The following is a 7891-nucleotide window of genomic DNA, read 5'->3' as shown; positions in this document are numbered from 1 at the left end:
TGTTTAATAAATGTAACCAAAACCGTCAAAGATTGAGAAAATATATACAGGTTCGTAAGTACTTGTGTAACTGCTTCGTGAATCGGGCCCCTCTGGAGTGGTTTACTAAGCCATATGGCTCCATTTTAGCCCAAGGAGTCTTTAGACACAGTTGCAATTGATCAATGGCTGATAATCGATTTACCTAATGTTTCAAGGTCGGTAGGCTGATCTGTATGTCACAGAATAGCCATAAAAATGCACAATGTATTTTTTTATATAAACTTAGATTTAGATACATAGGCTTTAGATGTAACTGAAAATCATTACAATCGTAGCTAGACTGAGCATGTGGACACCCGTAGAAACGTTTAGGCAACAACTAGTGGCGGAACTTCTATAAGCGAAACATTTGTCATAAAGAAATATGATGCGTTGTTTACTTCAAGGGAGTTGAGGATCCTCGAGGCGCGAACTATATTATCTGACACACAAGTGAATCTAAGATGAGGAGAAAGAAACAATCTTGGGAACTTACGAACGTCCAGGAAATATGGCTTCGAATATTGGCTTCGAACAGCAGCTTCGAACAGCTTCGAACTTCGAACAATGGCTTCGAAATTATTGCAAATATATTGCACAAGTGCAGCGAGGCACACGTCACAACGGGAGCATCGTGAAGACGGAGTGTTATGAAGATAAGGAAGTGTGCTGAATCTGTGACAACCTGGGGCCAGATTCACGAAGCAGTTACGCAAGTATTTACGAACCAGTACATCTTTCTTCAATAAATGACGGCTTTGGTTACATTTATTAAACAGTTTACACGCATGAAAACTTGCCAATCAACTGTTGTTATTGTTATAAACAGCCTCCTGGTGCTTCGGAGCTCATTAACTGTTTAATAAATGTAAACAAAGTCGCCAAAGATTGAGAAAAGATGTACAGGTTCGTAAGTGATTGAGTAACTGCTTCGTGAATCTGACCGCAGATTCGTAAGTGCTTGCGTAACTGCTTCGTGAATCTGGCCGCATGTTCGTAAGTGCTTGCGTAACTGCTTCGTGAATCTGGCCCCCTCAACAACTGACTCTCTGAGAGGTAGTTGAAATAAGTTGGCCTATTTGCCCTAACTTTTAAACCTTTACAATTCATCCAGCAAAACCCTTATCTTTAAATCATCCAGCTAAGTAAGACTAAATGAATCATCAATGAGACATCAAGAATCAGGTGTTAAGTAAAAAAATTATAAATGGGGAAGACATTGGGCGGAACTATTGAGCACATGTAGATTAAATGAAATGCAAGAATTAGTAAATGCTTACTGACCTAAGAAAATGCATACAGTATAACACCAAGTAATACCATGAGAACATGAATTAATGCTGAATTTGCCGATGAAGATGTGTGTGAATGCTAAGTATGAGATGTGGAGAATAGTCAACTGAGACGCCAGCAGCTCTTCATTGCTGAAAAATAATCAGAAGTTTGTCTTGAGTAATTCTACAGTTGTTTATCTTCGGCGAAGTGAATTTCGGAGCAAAATTCCGATAAATGTGGATGAAGGGATTTGCTGAGCGAAGCAACGGAATGGTTGGATAAGGAAAGTTGTGGGGAAAAATGCGAGACCGATTTAGGGTCAAACACGGTACAGGGGTGGCGAGGCGGCGTTGCTGGGCGTAGTGATGCACTGAACAGGGCGAGGCAAGGGGGAGGCAATGGGCGGGAGTCAGGATGAGGGACTTAACAGATGTGGAAGATGGTTAGGCCAGGGAGGCAGTGGGCTCTATGAAGTGAAGGACAGGGCTAGATTGGGCGAGGCAATGAGCTGGGTCATATTAGGCAGTTGACTGTGTCAGCGAGGCAGTGGAATGTGTCGATCAGGCGAGGCATTAAAATGTGTCGATCAGGCAAGGCAGTGGAATGTGTCGATCAGTTCTGGGACCAGTCTAGTGGCATACATTTTAATATTCTCTAGACTCGTCTTGTGCTTGGCTAGGTATGGACTTCATGCTGGAGGCGCATACTTCTACACACGCTCCCACCCACACACACACACCCACACACACACGCCCCCACCCACCCACCACACACACACACACACACACAAACACGCACACACGCCGCACACACACGCTCTCTCCAATAATACGCCGCAATACGCGCCGAAATATTGACAGCACCCACGCCGACCTACGCTCACCATATATATCTGACCACCGCGAGGAGTGCACACACACCCACACACACACACGCATACACACACCAATAAAAGCATTATCCACGTCCATACACCTACCCAAAGGTTGCTATCTACACACACAAACACACGTCCAAACACGCTCAAACGCGCACAAAAACCAAATTTACCATTGAACATAAAACATTTCCCTAAAAGTAAGGGTCCCGTGCAGCTGAAAGTTGGACCGGCCGTAGCCGGCAGGCGTCGAGAGTCCCTGAGGCACCTGGTCATTACCGAGGGCCGGGAGGGGGCAGGAAGGGGCGATAAAGCATGGAGGGACAACCCTGACCAAGACCTCGGACTGGTCTCCAATGTGGTAATGTCATAAAGTCGGCGGGAGCTTCACCAGCAGTAGGGGCCGCGGGTCAATACATGTATTTGTTGTGAGGCAGCCTGGTGGTGGTGGTGCATCTGCCTCAACACACACACACACACCACCTGGCGCTGGGTGCCGCCGTCCCTCTAACACGCAGCTGCCTGACGGAGGCTTCGGGCTAGGCTAACATCGAGAGGGGCAACACCAGCTGCTGGAAACTGCTGCTGCTGCTGCTACTGCACAGAGTTGATAGTCCTTCCCCTACTGCTGTCCCTCTCCCAGCTCTCTCTCTCTCCCTCTCTCTCCTTCCCGCCCCCGGCACTCACCCGCCTCTCTTTCCCCTCCTCCTCGCATTACTGCCAACATATCGAAGCAATTCACCCTTCCAACCACACTATTCAAATCGAGATTCCCGAATCCACAACAAACCCCAAAAATAATTCAACTACCAGGGAAGTTTTACTACATCGGCAATCTATTACAAGACAATAAATTCAACACTATTTTCATAGATTTCAGCGCAGTGTGGTCAACAGCCCCGGGTGGCAACGTTGGTTCTGGGTCTCTCCGGACTCGGCGTGATAGTGTGTGTTAGTTGTCGCTAGACTGGTGTCGTGAAGGGACGTGTGCTCCCCCGCCACCCAGGCGCCGCTTCCCCTGCCTGCTATCGTGGACACTAATCCCGCTAGGATATAATTTGTTAATTTGTTGAGTGTGTGTGTGTGTGTTGGAGGCGGGACCTCGCCTCACCGGCCAGGTATGTGACGTACTTATTGAGTCGCTTTGTGCTTTTGTTATTTTTCTCGTGGGATGGACGTGGCCGCGTGTTGTCGTGCTCTGTCATCGTCCTGTGATTGAAAATTTACTTAAAATGTTTATGTGCTTAAAGACTTCATTCATAGGGTGTGAGGGTGTGGTTGAGGGGGTGATGATACACTGTGGTGAAGGTGTAACAGAGGTCGGGGTGTGACGAGGTGGGTGTGACGCAGAGATGCAGGGGTGACACTGGTGTCGGGTGGGAAATTGGAGAGGTTATGACACATATTGATGTGGAGGGACACAGTGGTGAAGGTGACACCGTGATAAGGGTGAAACAGTGAGGGGAGTGTCACATTAGAGACTAGGCGACACAGTAGGAGGGTTACCTCAGTAGGTGTCATATCATGTTTGGGGAAGGGGAAGACACACTGGTGATGGGTGACACTGAGGTAGGGGAAGGGATTCCGGAATGAGGGCGTGACACATTGGTGAAGGTATTGGGGACAATATAGCGGGGGTGACACAGTGGTGGCAGGAGTGACACGTAGGTGGCAGTGACCGTAGTCCAGGTGACACACACAATAGGTGTAGTGTACTCGCCTTGGCAAGTTGAATTGACAGTAAGTATAAGTTCAAAACCCCCCTTACTTCTGCCTCAATTGCTTCTTTTCCCTGTGTTCACGTTCATGACACGAAAATAGTTTTTCAATTGACCGTTCAAGTGGTTGGGCACCATTCCTTTCCCCTCGTCCCATCCCAAATCCTTATCCTGACCCCTTCCAAGTGCTATATAGCCGTAATGGCTTGGTGCTTTCCGCTGATAACTCCCTCTCCTCAAGTGACTTCAATTCTAATTCCTATAAACGTTTCCTTGACGCTCATACCTCTCGTCTCTCAGCCAATTTATGCCCGAAACGCTTTGCGTAATAGTGGCTTTAGGCATTGTATGTACTAGCTATACCTATAAGTTAAACAATCCTTGTAAATATTTATTGTATGTATGTACCTTACCTAAATAAAATTGTATTGTATTGTAATCTTCCTGAAATCGAAGTACTTTTTGAAATTATGGGGATAATTGCACCAATAAGTAGTAATGCAGTCCCAGTTAGCCAATTTTTGTACTATCTCTGGATAAAATAAAGCCAAAACCAAAGATAAATATTCCTAGGCCTAGTATAGCACATTATATATATATATATATATATATATATATATATATATATATATATATATATATATGAAGTTAACGACATCATCAAGAGGAGCCTCACCACAGCTGGATGCCCAGCTGAAAGAGAGCCCCGTTACCTAACGCCCTGTAACTCTGATGCTCTTATTGGTCGCCCGGATGGTATCAAAGTGAACCCCTGGAAGAATGGCAAGCAGTTGGTATGGGACTACACGTGCATATCAACCCTGGCTAACACCTACATTAACCTCAGTGTTGCACAACCAGGTGGCGCTGCCACCCACAGGGAAGCAGCCAAATCCCGTAAGTATAGTGAACTGGATCACCACTACAATTTTGTCCCCATTGCTTCTGAGACACTCGGCGCCTGGGGTAAAAGTGCTACCAGTTTCTTGAAGGAACTGGGTTCTAGGCTCATTGAAACAACAAGGGACCCAAGAGCTGCAAGCTTTCTTTTCCAGCGCCTCAGTGTGGCGATACAGAGGGGAAATGCGCACTGCATCCAGGGTTCCTGCCCGCCATCTGAGGAGCTGGAGGAACTCGACAACCTATGACAATCATCTTTGTAACCCATATGTAACTCCTTTTTTGTAACAAAGTTCAAATAAAGTAAATATATATGTGTACATACAAAAGAATGGGGGTGGTAGGAGAAGATAATATAAGTGTTCAGTGAGAAACCACAAGGTCTCCTCTGAATAATTTTTTTTTCTTCTCCGAGGCTATGGGTCCCCACATTGGCACCAGAGGTGGTACCCTCACAAACTTTTATATATATATATATATATATATATATATATATATATATATATATATATATATATATATATATATATATATATATATATATATATATATATGTAACCTCAGATAGCGTGTATTAGCCCTAAGATCGTTACGTTAGAGAGGCCTGGTCGACGACCGGGCCGCGGGGACGCTAAGCCCCGAAATCATCTCACGATAACCCCAAGATAGGAGGCTGGGCTGGTCACCTCTGGGACTGGTCAGGTGACGTTCCTGTCAAATCTTCAGTTTAATTTTAGGTGTTTAAAGAAGAAAGGTCTCCACGCCGGTGCTGCGTATTCTAGAACTGGAAATGTACATGTGATAAGCGTGGTCCTAAATGACTTATTAACATTGCAGAGTGAATGTGATCATTTCCGGTTTATGCTGACAAGTTCTGGGTGACATCAACCCCCAAGGTTGATGTCACCTCTCGAACATAACCTCTCTCGACCTCTCGACCTAATTCATAAATTATTTTCTTAGCAACTTGGTACTTCATTTTCATCCTCCTCTTATCAACACCGAGATTCTTCATGTTGCACTTGCCTGGGTTAATCTCTAGTTGCCACTAGTTGCTACAATTCGTTCAGTTTCTCCAAGTTATTCTGTAGATTTGTGCAGTTTGGCGCAATATGTTGTCACCATAATGTCTGCGTCGGCAGCATACTTCGTGAGGAAGGAGTTCATCCTCTCTGAGAAATGGTTTAGATTACACCATGAAGGAAGGTGGAAGTGTGACGCAGGTAGGGGCTAGTGTGACTCCTGAAGGTGGTGGTGGTGTGGCACGGGAATGAGCAGGTGTGGCAGAGACACTTGTATGGTGTGTGGTGCGAGGGCAGGTGTAGGGTGGCTTAGGCACCCTGTGGTCGTTACCCCTGGGTTATTACGACACACGACTCCGCCTCCCAGCCAGTGTTCGTCAGACGCCACACAGGTCGTTCGTGTCATGCAACCACCTTGCATGATACTTAATCTTGCATTAAGTTGTAGTACTGTCTGCCCAAGTTTCGGGGGGTCATGCGCCCGAGTTTCGTATTCACGAAATGTATTTGCAAAGGGGTTGATTTTTTTGCTCCTAGGTCCCGCCTCTCAACATTTATTCAACTACTGTATTGTACAAGTCCTTGAGATTACTGGGCTCTGTAATATCTAATTTTGGAATTATTTAATGAGTTTAAAACTCCAGTGTTCCTCTCACTATTCTATTCCACGTTCTCACAACTAGTCCTTACAACGCCTTCAACCTCGTTCTGATAGTTCCTGCGACGGCGCTGGAACCATTCGTATTGGCGTTTGCCTTTCTATTGGAGACTTTTAGCGCCGTGGAGAGGGGGGGACCTGCTGCTTGGGTAACAGCTTCTCCACCGTATCAACCTACCCTAGCTTTGCGCCCTGGAGAGGCCACTCCAGACCGACAACTACAGTGCAATTCCATAGTCTCCTGAGACTTGTGGATGATGCCTGCTACTGCTACTCTGACACAAGGAACAATATTTACCACCCCTCGGTAGATCATGTGAGAGATCAGTTTCCACCTGTGACACTTTGCTCATAAACGACCCATTCCAATTAGTCTCACCTTGTCTTGCCTGTCTCGTGTCATGATGATGTTATATGACGTAATCATGTCTCATCTGTTGTGTTATGCAAGAACCAAAATTATTATCTTTTCTATATATACAGACAGCCTAGATTCTAGCTAATCTTGCATATATAACTGATTATATCCGCCTGGTTTAAGTTTCAGAAGTCTTGTTAGGTGTGGCGTCAACCTCCAGATCTTTCTGCATGATTCTTGATGCGTTTCTTCAGTAATTTAGTATCTTACCTGGAGCATACCTGAAGAGGGTTTCGGGAGTTCTTCTACTCCAGGAGCCTGGTCCTCGACGTGTGATAACTTGGTCCAACAGACTGTTGCTTGGAGCGGCCCGCAGGCCCACATATTCTCTAGAACCTGGTTGGTCATGTACTTCTTGCAAGAACCTGTCCAGGTGCCTCATGTGCAACCTCTGCCCCTGGTGGTATCTCCCACGCCAAGACCTGCCCCTGGTGGTATCTCCCACGTCAAGACCTGCCCCTGGCGGTATCTCCCACGTCAAGACCTGCCCCTGGTGGTATCTCCCACGTCAAGACCTGCCCCTGGTAGTATCTCCCACGTCAAGACCTGCCCCTGGTGGTATCTCCCACGTCAAGACCTGCACCTGGTGGTATCTCCCACGTCAAGACCTGCCCCTGGTGGTATCTCCCACGTCAAGACCTGCCCCTGGTGGTATCTCCCACGTCAAGACCTGCCCCTGGTGGTATCTCCCACGTCAAGACCTGCCCCTGGTGGTATCTCCCACGTCAAGACCTTCACCTGGTGGTATCTCCCACGTCAAGACCTGCCCCTGGTGGTATCTCCCACGTCAAGACCTGCCCCTGGTGGTATCTCCCAAGTCAAGACCTGCCCCTGGTGGTATCTCCCACGTCAAGACCTGCCCCTGGTGGTATCTCCCACGTCAAGACCTGCCCCTGGTGGTATCTCCCACGTCAAGACCTGCCCCTGGTGATATCTCCCACGTCAAGACCTACCCCTGGTGGTATCTCCCACGTCAAGACCTGCCCCTGGTGGTATCTCCCA

The 7891-nt window shown here is 46.8% G+C and overlaps 1 protein-coding gene across 2 annotated transcripts in view; it reads left to right on the top strand.

The window, feature by feature from the left end:
* Positions 1 to 2707: 2707 nt before the first annotated feature.
* LOC138349825 (uncharacterized) overlaps positions 2708 to 7891 on the top strand; it is a 237692-nt gene continuing 232508 nt past the window's right edge. The window contains exon 1 of one of the 2 annotated variants that reach the window (XM_069317760.1): positions 2708 to 3291. The gene's annotated coding sequence lies outside the window, so the exon portion shown is untranslated. The remainder of the gene's footprint in view (positions 3292 to 7891) is intronic. The other variant, XM_069317753.1, reaches the window with a different exon arrangement.

This window comes from Procambarus clarkii, chromosome 8, assembly GCF_040958095.1.
Source record: "Procambarus clarkii isolate CNS0578487 chromosome 8, FALCON_Pclarkii_2.0, whole genome shotgun sequence".
In the NCBI taxonomy this organism is placed as follows: domain Eukaryota; kingdom Metazoa; phylum Arthropoda; class Malacostraca; order Decapoda; family Cambaridae; genus Procambarus; species Procambarus clarkii.
Note: the sequence above shows the minus strand (reverse complement) of the source record. Positions and strands in the feature narration are given on the sequence as shown.